Below are 24360 nucleotides of genomic sequence, written 5' to 3' on the forward strand. Positions count from 1 at the left end.
AGCAATCAAAAGCACCAATAATAAATGAAAATTCTCCCCCTCCTGAGCTTTGTGGGCTTTGAATCAAGTTTGCAGTGGTCAAATGTATTTAAAAAAATAAAATAAATTCATGCCCAGATTTTTAAAAATACCTAGGAAATAGGTACTTGGAGGAGGGGAAAGAATTCAAGAACATTTTGTGTGTCTCTTGGTGCCTAAATGCCTTTAAAATCTGGCTTTCCAGTTTTGTTTAGACATCTAATTGAAGTAGCTGAATTTTCACAAGCGTTGGTCACATAGATGCACTGAGATTTTTCATGTAAATTTCTATGTGGAAACTGAGCTCTTTTGAAAACCTTGCTTTAGTTTTGCATTCTAGACACATTTGAAAATCTGGCCCTTCAAGTTTAAATGCACCATAAACTCTCATTTTACATACACACTTTATTATGCTACATATAAAATTAATGCAACTATTTTTTTAAAGAAAAATCACTCCTAGAACTAAGTTGGTTTTTTTTTACTGTAAAATGTAAACTTTCCCCGGGAAAAAAAACTAACCTGTATATACTTGTATAACTTAAGACAATAATACATACACACAGAACGCATAACACCTACATGCAAGGGGACAAACTGAACTTGTACAACACATCTTAATTCATGCATTTCTTAATGTTGTGCTTTCTTTTACACTCTTAATATTAATCTAACAGCTTTTTGTACAAAACAGATGGAGCACTTGAATCTAATTTATTCTTCATTAAAATCAGCTGTGATGAGTAGCCTAATTCGCAAGCAAGCTCAAAGGAAAGGCACTGTTAGTGCAATGGTCTATTTTATATTCAAATGTGCATAATGATGCTTCACATTATCATGCATTTCGTTCCTTTCTTTACAGCTATACATAATAAACACCAGCCATATATCAAATTGGGCAAGCATGCCTTTTAATTTAATAACTATCCCTTTAAGTGGATGAGAATGAGAATGGAGTAATAAGTTAACTGGAAAGTCAACAGCTTGACAAAGGCCCTTATTACGTTAGCAAGCCTTGATCAGGCCCTTCTTAAGGGTAGTCCTAGTAACACTTAAGGCCATTTTCCAGCTAAGTACTGCTGTTATTTCAAATGATTTCAAATTGAATAAAAAGTTGCAAATTCTGTAACCAGGAATGTTCCTTCCCATAAAAGGTGCAGGTGGTATCACTAACAGTTCTAAAAACTCCATCCCATCTCACAGTAGACAAAATGAACAATTCTTCAACAAGTCATTACTGTACATAGCTTTGTGAAGTGCCAAAGAGATGGAATTAATCCATTTATTTAAAAAAGTAAATATTTGCAAAAGGGGCTAAAGTGATTAAATATACTATTCACTAGAAATAATCTGTTCAATACTTTATTATTCATAATGAAGAGAAATAGGATTGCTTATTTTTACCATTAGGCATCTTCTGTTTTCAAGCCTAGCAGCTATATGAATTTTCAAGAAGATACAAATACAAGTGAGGCCTGATCCTCAGTATTACAATTCCACTGAAGTCAACAAAGCTACATCTATTTGCACTAGGTGAGGCTCTGGCTCTTGAATCTACACAGTAGATTTACTTTGTATTCAGCTCTTATTGCACCATAGCACCAAATTATGCCAAATTATTCAATCAAGATACCAAATGCTTATTATCAATCTATTTCTGCCACATATATTTATGTAGAGAAGTGTCCTATCCTGCATCATACCACTTGAAAAAAAAGTACTTATGAAATAAGGTATTTATGTGATTAAGAGTGGCAGAATCTGGATGTATTAGAATATGCTGATATTTTGCTTATCATATGCAAATGAAAGCATATTCAGCATTTAATAGACACTGGGTTACATGACATTCACTGTAAGTACTTTGGCTCTAGTCTTGCAATGAGCACTTTGTAGGAGGACCTCAAAATAAACACGATTCCGGGGCATGCCCACACAGAGCTTATTGCAGGAAGAGGTCCTTGATCAGGAACAATATTTCAGTTATTCACATGACTTTTAGAATCTAGAAATACTCTGATTCCTAAATATAGGTCTACAGATTCATATTTAAAACTGGAATAGAAACTATCACTCAACTATCTGTCCATTGCCTGTATTTATGTGGCTGTACTGAGATAAAACAGATTTTTTTGTAAAAACAGAACACATCACAGCCCCCCCAAACCCCCATGATTTAAACAATTTATTTTATTCAATATGTTCTTTGTATGTACTCACCTCACTCCTCAAGACACATGGAAAAATGTTTTTCTATCTCCTCTTTTTTGGCCTGCTTCCTCATTATCAGTGAGTAGGCATCTGTAGACAGTGATGAAAGAGAATTTATAATCAAAATAGCATATTGTTAAAACACCATATGGAGTTTTATCAGGCTTTAACTGCAGACACATATGATATGCAGAAACAAACAACAAAACATCATCAATTCCAGTGATTTTTTTTAAATCCAGCTGTATTAGGCCATGTTAGACGAAATGAGAGGCATGTGTGCACACTTTAAAGTGGGCTAAATGCTTTTGCACCGCTTTAATGGCATCTGTGTTTACATGCCTCAGCAGTGTATTGCACATTAATTCCGGCTGCTGTAGGAAATTTGACAACATAATGCACCTTAAATGACTTAGGGAGCAACAAACTAAAACTCCTTTGCTGCCCCTACAGCTGTGGAGCAAAGCACTGGGCTCGGTGCAGCTCCACAGCTCTGCAGGAAGCCCTACAGGCAGCCTGGCATCGGCCTGGGAAAGCAGTCTCCACTGAAGAAAAGCAGCGAGCCTGGTCTATTGCCCCCTTCCCCTGGATCCTGCGTGCCTGCCTGAGCTGTGTGGGGGCCCCATGCTTCCCTCCACATCTGCGGTTTTCTTTTTTACTTTGTAGATTCCATGGTTTTTGTGCATTAATATTATATGCATCAAATGATCATATAGAATTTGGCTAAGTAGAGACATTCAAAAAGCCCAAGTGGATGCACTCAAAATATTGTGCTTTATTCAAAGTGCTCTAGATTTAAGTTGGGAGTGATCAGAACAGATGTTCACTGCTCAGTGGGGGTGCTCAGAGCCTGCCAGCACAGGCTGAGGGCACTCCTGTACACCTCCAAGGAGGCTGCCAGAAAATGTCAAGTCCAGCTGAGCAGCCAAGCAGCAGGCCACCCTCTCATTGGCCAGCACAGCCCTTCTCCACAGCCGGTCCTTGTACCAGCTGGCTGCTGTCAGTATTGGAAGCTGGAGGGTAAGGGGATGGGAACAGAGCCCCTCTGCTGCATGAGCGCTCCCCAACTAACTGGCTCAGGTTCTGGTGGGGGCTGGGCCAGGTAAGCATGGCAAGGGGGCTCTGTTCCCTGCCCCCAACCCAACCTCCTGACAGCTGCAGCTCAGAACTGCCCAGCTTTCCACTGCACTGGGAACTGGGAATGGGTGGAGGAAGAGAGCCCCCCTGCCACACAGCTTGCTGACTCAGGTCTTGGGGTAGGGGCTGGGATGGATCTGAACGACAGGGAGGCTCTGTTCCTCTGCCCACCCCCAGTTCCCAGTGCAGTAAAAAGCTGGGCAGTTCTAAGCTGTAGCATTCAGGATACTGGGGCAGAGCAGGGTGATGGAGGGGGAATGGAACCCCCCTGCCACTCTTAGCCAGTCTGCTCCCCGCAAGACCTAAGCCACCAAGCTGCGGGAAGACTGCATGGCAGAGGGGCTCCATTCCCCCATTCTCCTGCCTGAGCCTTCTGACAGCTGCAGCCAGAAGCTGGAGCACAGGGCTGCCCAGCTTTTCACTGCGTTGGGAACTGGGGCCAAGGTGAGGAGAAATGGAGTCCCTATGCCACATGCCAGCTTTTTACTGCACTGGAAACTGGGGGTGGGCAGAAGAACAGAGCCTCCCTGTCCCACAGTTTTCTGGTTTGGGTCTTGGGGAGGGCCTGGCTGAGTTTGTGTGGTAGGGGAGCTCCATTCCTCCCCTGCCCCTAGTTCCCAGAACAGGGAAAAGTGGCACAGCCCCAAGGTGCAGCTCCTGGCTGTAGCTGGAGGAATTGTGGCCCAGCTCCCTGCAAGACCCAAGTCAGCAAGCTGGAGCCCACATGGCAGGGACTCCGTTCCCCAACCCCTCCATCTGGCCATGCAGGGAGGAGACAGAGCCTTTTCTGTCTCCTTTTGGTGACAACCTGGTGACAGGGCTGGGCCAGTGTTTGCCTAGATAAGACGAGCACTGGGTAAGACTACCAAGCCACCCAGTGAGGGGCACCTGGGATACCCATGGAATTTGAGCTACCTTGACTTGCAATGTGATCTGGTACAGACGTTCAATAAAGCACTCTAATGTAAAGTGTTTTAGGCTGATACCAATCCATCCAGGGTTAACTTAGAGCAGAATCTGCCTTTTTTAAAAGTGTTCTATGTGCTGTGAACATCTGTTCAGTTATGACTGTAGAGTGGTTTCTCTGCACTTAACACACGGTAACTATAACTTCTATATCAAACCTTTGTACACATGTACATACACAAATACACATCCGCATGTATATGTGTATATACAGTGTGAAGTGTTGGGACATGAAAGGTGTTTAAAACACACGATTATTTAAACTGATCATGTACCAATCCAATTATTTCTAGTATCAAAACTGATACAGGAATGAACATATGCATCTATACACACACATGCATGCATTCATATGTGTGTTTGTTTTTATGCTAGAACCAGCTGGATTAGTGTAAGTTCAAAGTAAGTACTTGGGTGTATTAAACAGAGCTTAAGTGTCCCATCAGAACATTATTTTCCTTGTGACTGAACAAGGCATTCACAATTGTTAAGAGCAAATGACTCCTCTCTCTTCCCCTACTCCCTTTAAGTAGCTGCAGAATTACCAGAGAAGTGAAGGAAAGCTGAGTGAAAGATAGGCATGTTCATGCATGAAATTTAAACAAAATGTGCTGGCAATGTGGAACAACATTCAGCTGGGTAATTCCATATGCATTCTTCAGATCATTCTAGGAAGTCAGCAATAGGAGTATTAACAGAACAAAGGTTTTGTCAATAAAATAAAGAAGAGAACAAGGGGGAAGTGCTTTTTCTCTCACAAACTTCTCTTAATGCCAAGAAACTGGCATATTGGCTTACTGAACAGCTGCTTTTCTTCTGTATATGCCTCCTTGGCCTCCTTATTATATAACTATTCTAATGTTGCTCCCTGTCATGCTCTGCAGTCACTGCTACAGCTCCTTTGAGATAGAAAGGGAACGTAAACTTGCTTTTAAGCTGTACTCCACTGGCATAAATAAGGGTGGCTGGGTGGGCACTTCAGGCACTGATTTGGAATAGGCTCAAGATAGTCAGCTGCCCTCGGTGTGGCCCCAGTCTGCCTGCCATTGCTACCTCCCCCAGCCCAGCCACCAACTCTACCCCTGCTATCCTTATTGTCCAGGATATAAAAACTACTTGTAACACTTCTGCTGGGCTTCCTGCATAGGAGGAATATGTGGCTGACACCAAGTGAGAATAACAGTCCCTTGTGCCAACTTCATTGTAGTTCCAAGCCAGCTACTCCTGGTCAGTGGACTGAGTGCAGCTGAAGTACTTTAATGCTCATATTATTCCCAGCTCTAGGACAACCTGTTGCAAACTGTGGCTACTTGGCAATAAATGAGAACAGCCTTGATGCTACTCTAACTTGTGCCAGGAGCCACAATAAATTCAAGAATCTTCAAAGGTTAAGGTAACATCTATATAGTGTACCTGTCCCTCCACCTGGGGTCCTGTATTAATCTGCTCCAAGCACGTTTGTGTTGTAGGTTAGATTTGTACATGATTCAGCTATGCTTTAGCTACTAAGTGATGCAGCATAACAAGGTCACTCTTCCCTTTTGTGAAAACATGGAGCATATTTAAGACAAATGCTTTCAGTCTTAAACCTGTCAAATTATGGATTTGGCAAGCCTGGACTGGTGGGATGGTGGTCAAACCTTAAAAGGAAGTATCTATAATACTCTCAGGGTAAGTCAATGACTGAAGTCTGAAGCAGACACACACACACAACATGGAGAATAGCAACAAGGAGTGCTTTTCAGTAATTCTCTTTCGAACAACCATGAAAATGTATTAGACATAAAGATGGGCTGTGGATTCCTCTGTGATCCTGCTCTGAGGATAATCCATTTAAAATGCACTCTGGCCTGAGTATGTATGTGCCAGGTTTCTGCATCACTCGTGGCATTTTGCCTTGCCCACATGGAAGCTAGTCAGGGACTAATACGATTACATGACCAGCATCCTTTTAACAGGAAAATGGCTTAGAAACCTCCAATTGGATTTGAACCCATAATCCTCTGAAAGCAAGGTGGCTTTTCAAAGCCAGATTCTGAACTACTGTTTCTAAAAACAATGTATTGTATTGGCAACAGGAGGCAAAGTCCAATGCAAGACCATGTTTATTTTTCTTATAACTTTTTAATATGCTAAAGTACTCATCAGTTCAGAGTGAACTAAGATAGCTTGTAGCTTAAGCATTTCCCTAGAAAAAAATCCATTTGGATGCAGTGTGCATCTTCTTATCAGAACAATATCTGCTGTAAATAGGCAGTATTCCTTTAGTCTGCACTTAGAGTGCATTACCATTGTATTTGAAAGAAGCCACAAGCAAAAGCTGTCAACGAATACAGTTTGTTTCTTTCTGAAAGTGCCTTTATACCACATCAATGTCAGTCATATTTAGACCTGAAAATTGCTTATTAGCTATAGATGAAGCTTTGCACAATTAGATCGTACTTACCAGAACTGTTTTCATATAAGGAATCTAAATGCATTAACCTATGCAGCAGGATGAACTAAATAAAACAATTCACACTATAATGTTAATTACCTCTATATAATTCAAGTTTCATTTGCACTGTTTTCAATGGAAATTCACTGAATTTTCTGGGTTTCCTGTGCTTTACATTGTTACTGAATATCTTAGCAAAAGACAAAAGAAAAAAAAGAGAAATCATTTATAAAAGATTCTGTATTAATCTTTACAACTTTACCCAAAGACCCATATCAAACTCCCATTTTCATGTATAAGTAGTACTTTTTCATTTAAGTTTAATCATCTAGGGTACCTACACACATACTTTCTGACAGTTAAGCCACCCTAACTTTTTTAAGTTGACTTAACTGTCAGAGTGTACACATGTATGTGGAGCAGAGTCAACTTAGATGTGGCACAAGGTAATACACCTACAAGGTGTATTATCTTGATTTGCATTGGTTAAGTCAACTTAGCTCACATGATGGCTGTCAACATGTCAAGGACCTGTATGTGTGCATGCTCTGACATGGCTTAAAATTAGTTAAGTCATCTTATTTTAAGTCAACCTAGTATTTGTGGACATATCCATAAGTAGCATTTTTTACCACTAAAACTGATTTTTAAATACTATCCCTCCATATGGAGTTCACCTTGCCCTTCTGAGTATGCTCAGAAGGACCTGCTCTGGCTACTTGAAGTCTGAAGTGATCCTTTTTCTGCCATATAGGCATATAAACTGCAGATATATCCCAGAAATCTTGGTCTCACTAAAACTATGACTAACCACTGTTTGATGCAGAAAGAGGAAATCGACTTTTCTCAGAAGTGGGTGATGTTGGCACAAATGCCCTCAAGCTGAGAAAGGCCTTGAACTCAGTTGTCCAACTTCCTCAGTGAGTGTTAAAGTCATTATTCTAAGCACAAAAAGGAACTGGGTTCCTCTTTCTCTGTTAAGTATATTCTAAGAACACCTAACAGCTTGGATTTCTAGACAGGTTTCAGAGGCTAACACATGCAAATCATTCAAAATGTCATCCCTCCTGGGAATGCACAGTGGCTGTATTTTGTGCATATTATTCAGACTTCAGTGGAAACCTTGGACATAAAGGATTTTTCATGCAGCTAAATACTTAGATGGGTCAGTTTGATTTAGTCCCATAGGGCACTTATACACGTGCAGCAAGGCTGCTCCAACACACTGTAATTATATGGTAATTGCCATATTCCAGCAGACCCCAGTGTCACATGTATCAGCATCTCTGTGCTGAAAAATGCCAAGCTTTAGTTCGACAAGTTTTAGTTAGAGCACCCCCACTGCCATTTTTCAACATAGGGACTCTGATACACATGATGCTCCAGGTGTTTTAATTAGAGCATCTCTTGGAGCCACTCTATTTAAAGTGCCCCCCTGCCCCCCTCCCCTACACAATCCTGTGGAGCACATGTATAAATGCCCATACATTCTGCCTAAACAGCAACTTAGTTCAATATGTCCCTTTTTGGCTAGGTATAGACATTCAAAAAGCCTGAGGTGGAATCAATCTAAGTTGCACAGTTTCCTGTAAGCAGCATAGTTTAGATCAGTAACAAACAGAAACATGTTCACCCTTTGGTGGGAGGGGTAAATCTTAGATTGGATTCCACCATTTTAAACCAGTCTATGTGTGCCAAACTTTTGTTCTGTTATGGGTATAGACTAGTTTTTTATCACTTATACCTGTAAAAGCGTAATGTCTGTACTTGGTTTGAGACTAGCCTTAAATGCAGATATAGGTGAAGTATGCGTAGACATGAACAGGGCTATTTTCACTCTAGCTAGCACACACAGCAGAAGTAGTGAAGACAGCAGAACAGACTTCATCACAGGCTAGTACTTTCAGGGGTTCGCTGACTCTCTTCAGGTCACTGTCATCAGTGGAGAAACTGAAGTCACTACAACTTTCTTCTATGTAACGTTTCCATCTCTGCTACACCTCCACCAGTTTCAGCCTAGCTTGAAGCAATGATTTTCCTCCTGTGCTGAATAGGTCTTCATTACAGAGTTTTAATAACATTTTACCAAGTTCTTCATTTTATTCCTAAGAAAAGCATTATGTTCCATAGACTGTATACCACACACAGACATCTATGAAAATGTAGTGTATTTATGAAAATGTAAAGTACTGAGAGTTCTCTCCACCACCCAGTCAGTTATCTAAACTTTTTATTTGTATGATTAATATGTAGCCTTTCTAGTCAACAAAAGAGGATGTTATTTGCAAAAATATTTTTGTTGCCTCATGCTAGAGCTTCAATGAGTTTCTAAATCTCAGACCATATTCACAAAGATCTGGCAAACATGGGCTATTTTTCAAGCAGAATGGAAGCTAGCAAACCTTCAGCAGACTTCCCTTCTCAGAAAATCTCTGGATTTCCTTGCAGTTATAATAGAAAAAAATGCAGGTACGACATAGGTCGCTTTTTAGCTGTAGAATTCATCAAGCTTGAGCTTTGAAGGGCACGTTTACATCAAGCAATGACTTTAAGTCATTTCTAAACTGAGCAAAATTCAAATCACTAACCTATCATAGAAAGGCATTCTATTTTCTATCCCCTCTATTCTTTAAAAATATTAAAATGGAAAAACGGAAGTGATACAATCCAATGTAAAAAGAAAATGAAGAGGAAGTTTGGACTTTAAAAAATATTTGTTTCCCAGAAGAACCTGCTGCCTACAGCAGTGGTGAGCCAAATAAAGGAAAAGGGAGCATGCTGTTGGTAACAATGAATGAATAGTAGGAGAAGAAAGAAAGAAAAGTAAGCCCACCCTATTTCCTTGTTTCTTGCTGGTACCACTTAATAGCATGGACACTTTCTGGGAGAACTGGTTTACTAATTAACAATGTGTCAGAAGATCAAGAAGACAGCTCTGCTATTGTTAATTATTTTTTTTTAAAAACACATTTTTAATACGGTTAAGATCACAGTTACTCTATGCTTCTTTGTAATCAGATCAAATAATTGCAGATCTCCTTTCAAGAGCTATCAGAACTGCTTGTTTCTATTTATAATTCTCCTACCAAAAAGCCAGTCACCCAGTTCTGCTCTTGCCTGTAGGAAATGTGAACACTACTATTTATGGAAAGAGACTGAGGAACATGTGTGCTGATTTAATTACTTTTACTTCTTTACTATTCTTGTTGGTCCTATCTCTTTTTCTTTTCATTAACCCTTTAGTGCCTGTGTTCTCAGGACAGCTTTCTCAGGACAGCCAGAATATCAGATTGCTTATCATTTCTTGATAATGGGCAGATCATGGGATTTTTCTGTTATAGGATGCAAGCACCATCCCTAGTCTCTTGATGTGGTCCCAGCCAAAAATAAGCAATAATTAGTCACTTGCTTTCCTCTGATGTTGCTCTTTTCTTTCTAACTCACGACAACACTGAGTCACTTCTCTCCCAGCATCCATTAGGATACATTATTAGAATTTCCATTGTTAAAGGGTCAGAGCAATAACTGCTACAGTATAAACACTGTTGTTTAAAAGAAATGTATTTCTAGCTATAAAAATATCTAATAATATGTTCTTATTCTAGACTCACTAGAAATATAGTTTAGAGTATCTGAGCCCTTCTGATTTTGAAGCAGAACCTCAACCTCATAAACTAGGCTACACCTTCCCCTGCACTGGAAACAGAGAAAAAAGTGTGCAGAAGATTGCTTTTTCCTCACCCCTTACACCTTGCTCACATGTTACTCATAACTCATAAGAATTATGAAAATAACATCATAACTTCTGATGGCAGCAAGAGCTTCCTCAAAGGGAGAGGAATGTGAAAAGAAGTCAGAAACATGGCTGAGCCTTGCCTTGGTCACAAAACTTGGGCTGGCAGAGGTAAAGGGGTTTTTTTAAAGGTCAAGCATGGGTCCTCTGACCTGTGCTATTTGCTTAGCACAATGCTGCCTATTCTGGTACTTTGTTTTGGATTTGCTCTGTGCCTAAGGCATTATGCAAAATATATAGGTACCTAAAAATGCTAATCTTAAAGAGCTCACAGTCCATGACAGCCAAAAAGCTGCTTCATCTCTGCCCATCTTTATTTGCAGGCAGTGGATTTAGAATCAGGATTTAGCACATTTCCAATACTGTAACTCTGTTAAGTACTATGTCTGAACATTACATTTGCAGGGAGGTAGTACAAAGAGATATTCCATTGATCGCTTAAATTAATGTCATTCTAGAAGCTAAATAACCCTATTCAACAAGACAGCTACAAAGTCTGATTAGGAACCTTACAAAGGCAACTGCGCCTGAAAGTCATGACTATCTGTAGCAGTCCCAAGTGCCTGGTGTTTGACTGATGCCCTGTGTCTAAGGGCCTCTATCAGTTGGACCAGGCTGTCCAAGTGTCCCCAGCCTCTCCTCTGCTTCCAGTCTCTTTCCTGCCATGAGTTGATCTTACTTTAGAATTCCTGAATTTGGATGCCATCAGCAGCAAAAGGGGTAGCCTCTTCCCTGGTGCCACAGTGCAGTGCATGGTCCTCTGGCCTTCACTGCACTGACTTCTATGGGAGGAGTTTCCTCATTCAGGACAACTTCCCAATTTAAGCCTTAAGGGCAATAATCATAATCAGGGATCCTGGTTTTCTCTAATTAAAAAGAAAAAATCCCCAATTTTCAGTTTTTAAAAAGTAACCCAAAATCCAGTTTTCCATGATTAAAATGAAACACCCCCATACATATATATACATTAGTGGTGTTTCATTTTAATCATGGGAAAATGTGGGGTTTAGGTTATTTTTTTTAAACCAAAAACTGGGGGGGAAAATATTTTTATCAGAGAGAACCAGGATCCCTGACCATAACCTCCTGCTCCACCCCCACCCCATAGTCATGCCTATGCCTCACTCCATGCTATTCTCCAGAGTCACCTTGCCTCATTACAAAGTATGGCCTATTCCAGCCTTCAAACACTTGACAGGGTTTTCACCTTCCCAGGCTTCTTCCCCTTTTTTGCTAGCTGGGCTCATCCAGCCTAGGCATACTGTATCCGAGCCTGGCTTATGAGCTCCAGCCTCACAGGCAACTGGTAGGGGGACCAGTGGAGGGGGGGGGAGGCACATACCCCCTCTGAGATTGGCCCCAGACTTGGCACTGCTCAGGATAGGGCAGGTTTTTTGCCACATAGGCTGGTGGTGTGTTGGTTGGGGGGAGGCACTAAGCCACGGCACAGAAGTATAGGTATGAATATGGGGCTTTTGGCCCACCCAGAAATTGTGCCTCCCCCCCAGACTCAGAAGGCACCAATCACCCCTGTCCAGCCCCTGTGATTCTGAGTCCTTGACCCTGGTGTCACCCTACTGAGCCATGGCCCCTGACCCTCTCAGCCTCCAACTCTTTTCTGGCCTCTGTCCTGCTGTGGCAGTATACTAAGCTTTGTTGTGCCTCACCAGGACCTCCCTGTGGCCTCCACACAGTCCCCTAAAGCCACATACTCAATCCAACAGAATAAAAACAATAAAAACATAGACTGATGCCAAACTTAAACTTTCCCCTTCTCAGAGTACAATGCAATAAAGGAATAACAGAAAAGAAAGGAATGCTACTGTTTAACACCACCCCTCTCATCTGGAGTACTCAAATGGAGGGGGTGGGCTGCCAGTGACTCCTTGTAGGCTCACAGTGCCTGAGCCACCAAGGTTTCTGATGCCTGCAGCACAAGAGCTCTCATGTCCCCACACAATTCAAAAGCCTTCTTGCCTCCCAGCTAGGCTTCACTCTTTCCTCCTTTGCCCCTACCTTTTGGCTTCAGCAGACTCAATTAATAGAGTCTGTTGTGATGCGCTGGATTTCCAGCACATTGGAGCAGGCTCTGTGCATGTGTATAGGAAATGTGTTCATTTATTTTTGATAGTGTGTTCACAAATTTGATAGTGCATTAGCTGCTCTGCAGTTAGTGTGTATATCCCCTCCTCCCAGTAAATGTAAGATGAAGGTGGGGAATCTATGGCGTAGTAAGAACAGGTGACAGACAATTTGCAAGACGGTACCACAGCTGAGCTCCTGGTAAGATGTTTATGTAGCATACCTATAGCAAGGTGCAGATTCTGAAAAGACAAAGGTCCAACATGTCAAACTTACACATCTAACATTTCTTACTTAAATCCACCTTTAAACAATTATGTAACTTGATCTTCAGTGGGCACACTTACTTATGCAATTAATGCAACTGAATATATTTTGGCCCTATTTGAATCCCAACATCACTATCTACAAGTGTGTTTAAGTGCAGTAATTTAATGTGCTGCCAGATACCACTTGCAGCTGACAGAAGTATTCAGAAACTCAGTAAATTAATCTACTGTGCCCTAATTACCACACACGTGTAGACAGTGATGCTTTACTGAGCAGCACATTAGGCTGCTGTTCAGTAAAGCATCTCACGTAGATACACCCAGTTACTAATAATCTAAATTTGGTTTTAAGTTTGGCTCATAAACCTAATTTTGGTTTTGAGTTTGGCTCATAAACCCAATTTTGAATATTTAGCATGGTGTTTCAGCAATCCAGTTAGGCAAAGGAAGTTTTGCTCAGCTTTCTCTTTTCTCAGAAGTTTTCATAATGTATTTAACAACTTCTGCAGTATCAGAGGCTTGCTGGCAATTAGTCATATTGGGCTTAGTGTCATTATGAACCAGTAGACCCATGCCAAAGTAAGTGATGCCAAAAATATTCCATTTTCTCCTGTCTCCTCCTAAATGCAAATGTGTCTTTTAGAGTTAGAACTAGAATTTAAAAATCTCTAGCCCTTGAACTGACTGTCAGTTAACTTAATGATACCTCCGTGATTTGGCTGACAATCAGGAATAATATCTTTGAATGGCATACTTTACTTCCTGCCTCCTGGTCAGATGTTGTTGCTAAAACCTGAGACTATTTAAATGGCAATATTAGCTACCTAACTACTGATTACTTTAGCAAAAACATGAAGTTAATGTGGTAAGACTCTCTCTTAGGATGTAGCTGCAGTTTTTGGATTGCAGATCAACAGATGAATGAGTAGTTACTAAGTCTTCCTTTGGCTGAAGTAAAGAAATTCAGCTCTGATTTTCACAAAATTTGAAGTCACCCCATCCCTGAAGAGAAGAGTTCAGAACGAGGAGATGCATTTTCTCCTCAGATCCAAAAGCCTTCAGGGTAGCATAACTGAAAGAAAAATCTCAAGACACGCCCCGCTACAAGTTCCCAGGTTCCTATCTGTCTCCTGACTAGCTATCAAACCTTTCATTTCTTTTTGGCAGCTTCTACCGGGCTTCAGGTTTTTAAAATCCTTACTGAGAATTTAAAATCGAGAGAGATGACAGCAAAAAAATAAATCAAAATTAGAAAGACAAAAAAAAAGAATAGCAGAGGAATGGTATATGTATTGGACTGAGCTGGGTAGAATGGTGGACAATGAGGTATATAACCTTAAAAAGACCAAGCCAAACAATACTGGGATCTCTACCACCTAATCTAAATGTAATGTGTGGCATAGGGAATTGGGTCTTGCCTGTCTCTCAGTGTTGTTTATACTGAAATCATGGCACTTAATCTACTTCACCGGGAGATGGGAATGGAAGATACTGCACTGAAGCGTTTAAGGACTATGAAATCAGTTACTTCCATACTATGTTTTTTTCCTCAGGTAAGTCCATCTATAAGTGATGCTCTACTTTACAAAGAGTGCATGTTGCTTATCTCTTGAAGACCATTTGGTTTAATTTAGTTAACGGTGATGCAGGGAGAAAAAATGAGGAACAGAAAGGAATAGAACAAATAAGTATACCTTCCAAAGTCAATATTTGGCATAAAGAGAACTCAATAAATGGCTTCTCAGTAATGCTGCTCAGCCAGGTTGCTGTCTGCCTGCCCCCCCTCTAATGTAGTTTGTTACAGTTATATCAAAACAGTATCATGTGCACATCTATAAATGAAACAATAGGCATGACCCCAATTTATAATTTATTTATGTATCATCCTTAGTGTTTAGAACAGTGTTTCTTAGCCTTTTTAGATCTGAAGCACCCCTCAGTAGACCCAAATAATCTCTCATTAGACTCAAAGCACCTCCCCATAACCTTTGTGAATTGAGTAGCGCCCCATTTCAAAACTAATGTATTTAATACAGTATTTACCTCCTTGCAGTGGAGTTGGGCAGTGGAGGTGGGTCAGTGGCCAGGCAGAAAGAAGCTGGATCCTGCACCTACTTGCTTATCTCCTCACAGCTCAGGGCACCCTTTAAGGGATATTGAGGCACCTCTGGGTACTCCAGAACCCTGGCTGAGAATCACTGTTTTAGATGCATGCATTTTCTAGTTTGTTTGAACTCTGCTGGGAAATTTAACACTATTTTTAACATTCACCAACTTTGGGTTCCAATGCAATAACTGCAATATGCTCTTAGTAGAACTCCTTTTTCAAACTGTCTTTGAGCAGGATGAGTGGAAAGAGGTGGCTTATGATCTGAATACCAAATGAATGAGCAGGAAGGATTGGAAGAAGGTTTCTGAGATTATAGCAGCAATCCTAGGGAAATGCTACTGCTGGCTAAGTACAGATGGCCAAAAAACTGGAGGCAGAATTGATTCAATCTTTGCAGGTTAGTTTAAGATGCAAAGATTGAATCAATAAGCAAATGAACAGACATTCAGTTGTGATTCAGGAAATGCAGCCACATGCCTGTAGTGGCTGAAGTCAGAAGCTAAGAGGTGCTACAGCATGGCTTTCTGGCACATAGCCAGCATGGGCTGTATGTGTGCTTTCTCTTCCTGCTGCCCTGAGGTCTCTGCGATTTGCAGTCTACAATCACAGCAACAGGACTCTGCAGGGTTGCTCATCACCAGGGATACTGGTTTTCTCTGACAAAAAAAATCCCCAATTTTCAGATTAAAAAAGTAACCCAAAATTCAGTTTTCTGTGATTAAAATGAAACACCGCAGGCTGGGGTCTGGGGCCAGAGAGGGAGGTTGAACTCACCTTCCTTTTAGTAAAGAGCTGCTCTGCTCTGCTCTGCTGGCTTGCTTAGTGCTGCCTGCAACTGTATATTACAAATCCCAGAGGCACCTAGAAGCAGGAAGAGGAAGTGGTGAGCAGAGATCCTGGTTTTCTCTGACAAAAAAATCCAGAATTTTCAGATGTAAAAAAGCAACCCCAAATCCACATTTTTCTGTGATTCAAATAAAACAACACCAATATACATATTAATTCATTTGAATCACAGAAAACTGTGGATTTGGGGTTGCTTTTTTAATCAGAAAACTAGGGATTTTTTTGTCAGAGAAAACCAGGATCTCTATTCATCACTTCTTCCTGGGACAGAAGTTTCATAAATTGGTTTGGCCTAAATCAGTTAGGTCTGATACTACATTCAACCAGTTTCTGATCACTTAAACTGGTTTATATGTAACTTCTGTTTCTAGTCCTGGAGGATAAAGAGACATTCCAGGAGACAAGGAAGAAAACATAGCCTGGGAGAAAAGAACCTTACATCTTCTCCATTGTTTCATTCTCATTTTATACAATCTATTTCTCATCTACCAAGCTCTTCATGACATATGCCTGGGCAGTTCTTTCCTCCACAGCCAGACTAAGGAAAACATTTAAGAAGGAAAAGTAGGTGGTCTCACTGCACAGATACCATTTTTTCCCAATCCACAGGCCTAATCAACTGCTCTCACACTTGAGGTCCTTCTTCTCTGGGCAGTTGTTGATCTCTAGGGGATAACACTATAATTGTCTGACATTGAGATCAGGCTCTATTATCAGACACGTTGAAGGCCTGAGGGAGGGACTAAAGGTGAACCCAAGGGCCCAGCATGTCTACCTTATTAGCACCTGGATTGATTAGCCTCTCACAAGGACTGGAGATGCTAGAATTCTTGTCTTCTGCAATCTCATGAGATCTCCAAGTAGTTAAAAGAGAGTCTTCTTTTCTAGTTGTTCTCCTTCTTTCTTTTGTCTCTGGATTACATTGACCCTTAATTTCCATTTTCTTTCTTTCCTCCCTGTTTTATTTTCCTTCTCCTCTCACTTTCCCTGCCTCACCAACTTTGCAGGTAAATTTCTAATGCATCAACCACTTCTATTTCTTTCTCAAAGATATTAACTTTCTACATGTGCAATAGAACCCCCATTTTTTTGTTTTTATTTAAAAATGTATTCCCTCCCCTTCCGCAACCATCTTTGACTTTTTCTCTCCCTCTCTTCCCTACCTGGACTCTAGCCCTTCCACTAAGTCTCTTTCTCCTCCTGCCATTGTGTGTGTGTGTGTGGGGGGGGGGTGCATGTGCCTGTGAACCAGTAACTTCATGGGGCTGTGTAGTGTGTTGTCTGTTTAATAAAACTTATTTGGACCCCAGAGTTGGGTTTGGTTTTACTATGGTTCCAGCCCTGCTCCAATCTCTGCTCTTCACCCCTCTAACTTCTGTCTCATTTCTCCCTCTCACTGCCACCTCCAACACCTGTCCTGAGCTCCTCTATGCATCCAAAACCCCTGTTTCTTTGCCACTGTCTTATCCCCACTGCCTTTTTCCCAGATCTCTGCCCCTGCTATTGCCTTGTCTCCACTGCCTTTTCCCCTGAGCTCACAGGTTTCTGCCTCAGTTTCTTTCCTGGCTGTCTCCTCCTTGCCACCACTTATGTGTCCCCCCCAGTATCTCATCTGTCTGCCTCAGTTTCCAGTCCCAATCTCCCAGGTTTCTGCCTCTCTTTCTTTTCTGGCTGTCTCCTCCTTGCCATGGGGCTTTTTCCCTTGCACCAGTGACCTCAAGTAACCCTGGGGCCACTTGACCTTAAGTAACCCCAAGCCTCAGTTCCTCAGACAGCTTCTCTCTAGTCCACCGGTTCCAATCCTGGTTCTGGCAGCTTTCACTCTCTCCACTTTAACACTCTCTCACCTAACCTTCCGCCAGGTACCCCAAGCATACACATATATACTGTACCATCCAAGTTAGGAATTTACCTATGTGTATGTGTAGGTGGGTTGTATGTGTATGAACGGGTGAGTATGTATATATGTATGTCATTGTGTGCATGATATACAAATCCATAGATGTTAGGGTTGGAAGGGACCTCAATAGATCATTAAGTCTGACCCCCTGTATAGGCAGGAAAGAGTGCTGGGTTCAGATGACCCCAGCCAGATGCCTATCAAACCTCTTCTTGAAGATAGTAATCATTGCTTGCTGGAATTCACCATCCAGCGTAAGGTGGCAAAGGGCTGCAGCAAGGCAACAGCCCTAGACTTTAGGAGGGCTGACTTCAACAAGCTAAGGAGGATCGTTGGGGAAGCACTGAGGACCCAGAGGGGAAGGGAATCAGATGTCGAAGGTGAGTGGTTGCTCCTTAAGGAGACAATCCTCCATGCCCAAAGGGAGGTAATCCCAACAAGGGTCAAAGGGAGCAGGAGGGCACATAAACCCCCATGGCTCACTAAGAGCATCCGGGAATGTCTCCTTGCTAAAAGGGAGGCATATACCCAATGGAGAGATGGGGTCATCACCAAGAAGGACTATGTTACAGTCGCCCGAGGATGTAGGGGGGCAGTCAGGAGGGCCAAGGCAGAGTTGGAGATAGGACTAGCTTCCCGGATTAAGGACAATAAGAAGTCCTTCTTCAAATACATAGGGGGTAAAAAGAGGGTCCCGGGTAATGTGGGGCCCCTGCAGGACACGATGGGCAACTTAGTCATCACGCCAGATGATAAAGCTAACATATTTAACAATTTCTTTGCCTCTGTCTTCCTAAGTAGGGACCAGTTCAGCCACCTCCCTGCTGGGCCCCCCTCGGGCCCCGGGAGAGACACGCCTGGGCCAGGGGTTAGCGAGGAGTTAGTTAGGGTACTTCTGGAGAGGCTGGACGTGTTCAAGTCCGCTGGTCCGGACGATCTTCACCCTAGGGTTCTACAGAAACTGGCCGAGGTCATTGCGGGACCCCTGGCGCGGCTCTATGAGCACTCGTGGTGCTCTGGCGAGGTGCCGGAGGACTGGAAGAGGGCCAATGTGGTCCCTATCTTCAAAAAGGGAAAAAAAGAGGACCCGGGAAATTACAGGCCAGTTAGTCTTACCTCAATCCCGGGTAAGCTCTTTGAAAAAATTATCCTGGCACACATCCAGGAGGGCCTTGCGGGGGAATGCATGCTCAGGGGCAACCAACATGGGTTCATCAGTGGCAGGTCTTGTCAGACCAACCTGGTGGCCTTTTACGATCAGGTCACCAAATCATTAGACGCAGGGGTTGCTGTGGATGTAGTCTTTCTGGACTTCCGGAAGGCTTTCGACACTGTCTCTCACCCTGTCCTCATCAAAAAGCTGGGAGACTGTGGTGTCGATGCCCACACGGTCAAATGGGTCGCCAACTGGTTGGAGGGCCGCACCCAGAGGGTGGCAGTGGATGGGTTCTTCTCGACCTGGAAGGATGTGGGCAGTGGGGTTCCGCAGGGCTCGGTCCTCGGGCCCGCACTGTTCAACATCTTCATCAGTGACTTGGATGAGGGGGTAGAAAGCACCCTGTTCAAGTTTGCTGATGACACTAAGATGTGGGGGGATGTGGGTGCACTAGAAGGGTGCAATAGGCTACAAGCTGACCTTGACAGGTTGCAACGGTGGGCGGATGAGAATAGGATGGGGTTTAACACTGATAAGTGCAAGGTGTTGCACATGGGGAGGAAGAACCGGCACCACACTTACAGGTTGGGGAACTCCCCTCTTGCCAGCACGGAGACGGAAAAGGATCTTGGAGTCGTCATTGACTCCACGATGAACATGGGCCGGCAGTGTGGGGAGGCAGTCAAGAAGGCCAACCGTACCCTGTCATGCATCCACAGATGCATCTCGAGCAGGTCCAGGGAGGTGATCCTCCCCCTCTATGCGGCATTGGTCAGGCCGCAGCTGGAGTACTGCGTCCAGTTCTGGGCGCCACACTTCAAGAGGGACGTGGACGATATGGAAAGAGTTCAGAGGAGGGCCACTCGTATGATCAGGGGTCAGCAGGGCAGGCCTTATGAGGAGAGGCTACGGGACCTGAACCTGTTTAGCCTCCGCAAGAGAAGGTTAAGGGGGGACCTTGTGGCCTGCTACAAACTGGTCAGGGGGGATCAGCAGTTATTGGGGGAGTCCCTGTTCCCCCATGCGCTGCCAGGAGTGACCAGGAATAACGGTCACAAGCTGGCAGAGGGTAAGTTTAGATTAGATATTAGGAGGCGCTACTTCACAGTCAGGGCGGCTAGGGCCTGGAACCAGCTTCCAGGGGAAGTGGTGCAGGCTCCTAGCCTGGGGATTTTTAAAAGGAAGTTAGATGAGCACCTTGCCGGGGTCATCTGACCCCGGTGCTCTTTCCTGCCAAGGCAGGGGGTCGGACTAGATGATCTACCTAGGTCCCTTCCGACTCTAGCTACTATGAAACTATGAAACCCCCAGGGTAGGGGAGAGCACCACCTCCCTTGGGAGCCCATTCCAGATTTTGGCCACTCTGTGAAGAAATTCTTCCTAATGCCCAGTCTAAATGTGCTCTCTGCTACCTTATGGCCATTATTTCTTGTAACCCCCAGGGGTGCCTTGGTGAGTAGACCCTCACCAATTCCCTTCTGTGCCCTCATGAGGAATTTATATGCAGCCACCAGGTTGCCTCTTCAGCCTCTGCAAGAGAAGGTTGAGAGGTTCAGCTGCCCTAGTTTCTCCTCATAGGGCTTGGCCTGCAAGCCCTTAACCATACAAGTGTCCCTTATCTGAACCCCCTCCAGGTTATCCACATCCCTCTTAAAGTGTGGCACCCAAAACTGGACACAGTACTCCAACTGCGGTCTGACCAGTGTCCGATAGAGGGGAAGTATCACCTCCTTGGTTCTGTTTGTCATGCATCTGCTGATGCATGATAAAGTGCAGTTAGCTTTGCTCATGACTCATGCTCATCTTGGAGTCCACTGGGACTCTGAGACCCCTTTCCACTTCCGTGCTGCTGATGGGGCTGTCTGGCGCATGAGGATGCTTCAGTGTGGGGGCTGTCTGACAGCTAGCCCTGCACTGGAGCCCCCTTGTGTCCTAGCCAGCCCCTTCACAGCACGGTGAGCCAGAAATTAGTGATCTGTGTATGTGTACTGAGTGTGCAGGTATGGACAATTGATTTTTGTCTAACTTTTGGGGTGTATAGTGTATGTTCTTGGATTGGTGATAGGTATGCATGTGCCTAGGCTGGTTTGGATGCGTATGTGCCTGAGTTGGTAGTGTGTGTGTGTGTGTGTGTGTGTATGCATCTGAGTTGTATGTTTGTATATGTGCAATTGTACACCACACCCTACTGCCTAACAGTGCAATATTGAGATCCTGAGAGTTGGCCTGACCCCACAGGGCAACACAAAGAATGAATTCTGACTAATTTTTAAATTCCTTTTTCAAAACATTAAATTGCCCAGCGTTTTACTTCTATGCATATGATAAATGTTTAGGATCAAGGTAAATATAAAAGCGGAAGAGTGCCAAATAAAAAAATTACTTACAATTTATGAAATATTTACAGGTGGGAAAAAAAATCCAATGTTTACCTAGATGTGGTAAGACAGAAATAATTATATTCTGAAAGGTGACCAATAAAGATGAGCAGAATAAGGGGGACAGTAGCAAAAAGCTGAAAAAAATCAATGCAATTCATGGAGGAGATGATTCTGCCAGACAAACCATTTATGGCTTTCTTGGATGGACTTAGCTGTAGATTGCTTTGGAATATGGGGAAAAAGCTAAACCTATCAAAATAGAAAATATGAAAACCTTTTATGCATTGATATAAAAAAAGTCCTCATTTCAAAATACCCAAGAGATCATAGCATGTATAAAGAAAATGGAAAAGCTGAGTGAACAGAAAATATATTATAAAAATGAAAACTGTCTAAAACCATCATGCTATAGAGCAAGGGTAGATGTAGATCTAAATGGAAAAAATCCTAAAAAGCGAAAAATATATGTATTAAACTGCTAGGACAACTGAGGAATATGAAGTGAGACGTAGTAAAAAGTGGTTTAGAGAATGGGTTGTGAAAAGTGAATATTGATGTTAAAGATAAACACAAAACTATATGACTGAGAAAAAATGCTACTAAATTCAGTTCATGCTTTCCACAAGCTATTTCTGGGAAAACAAAGTGGGGACATGACAAAGAACTTATTATACACAAAATATTACATTAAAGTTTGTTAAGCCTGGGACTCAGGGTTAGGACATACTAGAATTAATGTTCTTCAACCACCCTTTTTCTCCTTGGCTATATGATTATTGCCTTCAGTGGAGTTAGAATTTTCCCCCTTCAATTAGGCAGCTTCCAAAGTGGGTCAGAGGCTTCAGCGGGCTTATATACTGATATAAAACTGGAATTACAGAATAGTGAAAGACAACTGTCAGGCCTAACATAAGGTATAAATCTGATTTACTATATAGTAGCCCTAAGAAATGGCAGAAAACAAAAGCAATCCTTGTATCTCCTTCCCTCAAACAGTGCTGTGTGCTGTCAGGTGGCCCATAGGATCTAATCAATGATCTGCAGAAGCCAGAGGTATAAACTACCACAGCTAATTTGTGTAGCAAAAAATAGCATAGCTACCTCATGTTAACTGAGAAAATGAGCCTCTTTTCATCACTGCCAGTTATTAGATAGTATAGGCTGATATGAATAAATAATAAATATTTCTAATTGAGAACATCAAGCCAAGTTACATGAAATCTTCCAAGTATGGGGCACAGTCCAGTGAACTGTTATTCTTGTGAGTTATATTTGTATTTGATTTAAGTCAGTGGGAATAAATATGGAAGTTAACATTCATACCAGGGTAAATCTTTGCAAGGATTGGGCTTATAGTGATTATACAGGTTCTAAATCAAAGAGACACCATTAGTGGGGGAAAAGGGCCTGGATTTGTTTGGAAGTATCTAGAGACTTTCATTTTTCATGTTGAAAGTGTTGAGCAGAGCTTTAAGTATGCCATCCAAACTAATTTCAATAGTCATGAATCATGGAGAAGATATCACTCAGCAGTGGTCCACATGCAATAGGGACAGCCACTACCACTATTAGTTTGTTTAATTAAACAAGCAACCTACTCAGGGATATTCTGTTAACTCAGGCTATATGTTTATTCATGCAGAATCACGGCTGTTACTTGGTGACCCCAGGAAGTTTCTACACAGCTTGCCATAGTTCAGAGATTTAATATAGTTCCAGTCTCACAGAAAGTAACTAAGAAATAACCTGTCAGTCAGGTGGTTTAAAATGGAGGTGGCCAGCCCACACCAGGAATGCCAAAAGAGCCATGGGCAGCCTCTGTGTGGGATATGTAGCAGATCAGAGAAGGGGAGGCAGCAGAGCAGCTAATAAGGCAGGAAGCAGAAGAGAGAGACGGAGATCAGGCAGGGATTTTTGGGTGTGTCTATACACGAAAGTGTTGCTGGATGGGTTTACACCAGAGTAATTTACTCCAAAATAAACCCACCCTAGGCAGGTGTCCACACTTGCATGCATTTGGGAACAGATTTGCTGCTCCTGGCAGCAGTCTGCTCCAACCCCCTCTGGCCCTGTACTGGCCCCTTGCAGCAGCCAGGGGAAGCTGGAGACTGCTTGCAGTTGGACACCATCTTCAAAAACCAGCCCTGCTTTCTGGCTACCTGCTTTCCTGGCCCAGAGCAGCCTGCAGTGTGCTGGCACAGCACTCTGTGGCTCTGTTGTCAGAGCCTGTGCCCACCGTGCCATGGCTGCTCCAGCCCCAGGCAGAACTAAGATTCCAGCATCCTGGGCTTTTTCTGGCCACCCTGCCCACTGTGCTGCACCACTGCAGCAACCACCACCTGGCCTAGGTAAGTCTCAGCCCTGGTGACCCCCCGCATACAGTCTGGATGCCTACCCAGGTTCACCATGGTATCTCAGGCTCCCTGGAGCCACTCTGCTGCCATCTGGACCCCGGCAAGGATGCCAATGGCACACACCTGGATACCACCACTGGTGTTGTCCACACACTCCTGGTGCTTCAACCCCACCACCTGTGGGCCCATCCTGCCAGGCAGGACTGGTAGTTGTGCATCATACAACATACCTGAGATGATAAACAGTGGCTGGAGTTCATTTGCATGCCCTGGGCAAACTTCCAGGAGCTCTTCAACCAGCTCCACCGACCTGGACAGCAGGCCACCACCATCAGTAGCCCCTCCCTACGGACACCCGGCTGGCTATTGCCCTGCTCAAGCTGGCCATGCCCGCCAGCCTGCATTACATTGGCCACCTGTGTTGGCACCCTCCAGGTCATGCTGGGGCACAAAGTACTCTGGGTACAAAACCCCCTGTAGGTGGTGGCAAGGTTCTGTGCCCTGGATTTCCCTAGTGCATCAGGGCCCTGGATGGGACCCACATCAACATCACCTGCCCATCTCACAGCAACTGCCCCTACTACAGCCGACAGGGCTCCAGGCCATCATTGACCACCACTGGGTGTGGTAGCAGTCCTGCCCGTCCTCATCAGAGACCCCGCTTACCTTCTCCTCCCCTGGCTCATATGGCCCTACACCA

The 24360-nt window shown here is 43.2% G+C and overlaps 1 long non-coding RNA gene across 1 annotated transcript in view; it reads right to left on the reverse strand.

Moving 5' to 3' along the window:
- LOC149874575 (uncharacterized) overlaps nt 1-24360 on the reverse strand; it is a 116959-nt gene that overhangs the window by 55881 nt on the left and 36718 nt on the right. The window contains exon 4 of the long non-coding RNA XR_016439956.1: nt 2239-2319. This is a non-coding gene — a long non-coding RNA (uncharacterized LOC149874575). The remainder of the gene's footprint in view (nt 1-2238; nt 2320-24360) is intronic.

Source organism: Crocodylus siamensis, chromosome 1 (genome assembly GCF_052110815.1).
Source record: "Crocodylus siamensis isolate JL-2025a chromosome 1, ASM5211081v1, whole genome shotgun sequence".
Taxonomy (NCBI): Eukaryota; Metazoa; Chordata; order Crocodylia; family Crocodylidae; genus Crocodylus; species Crocodylus siamensis.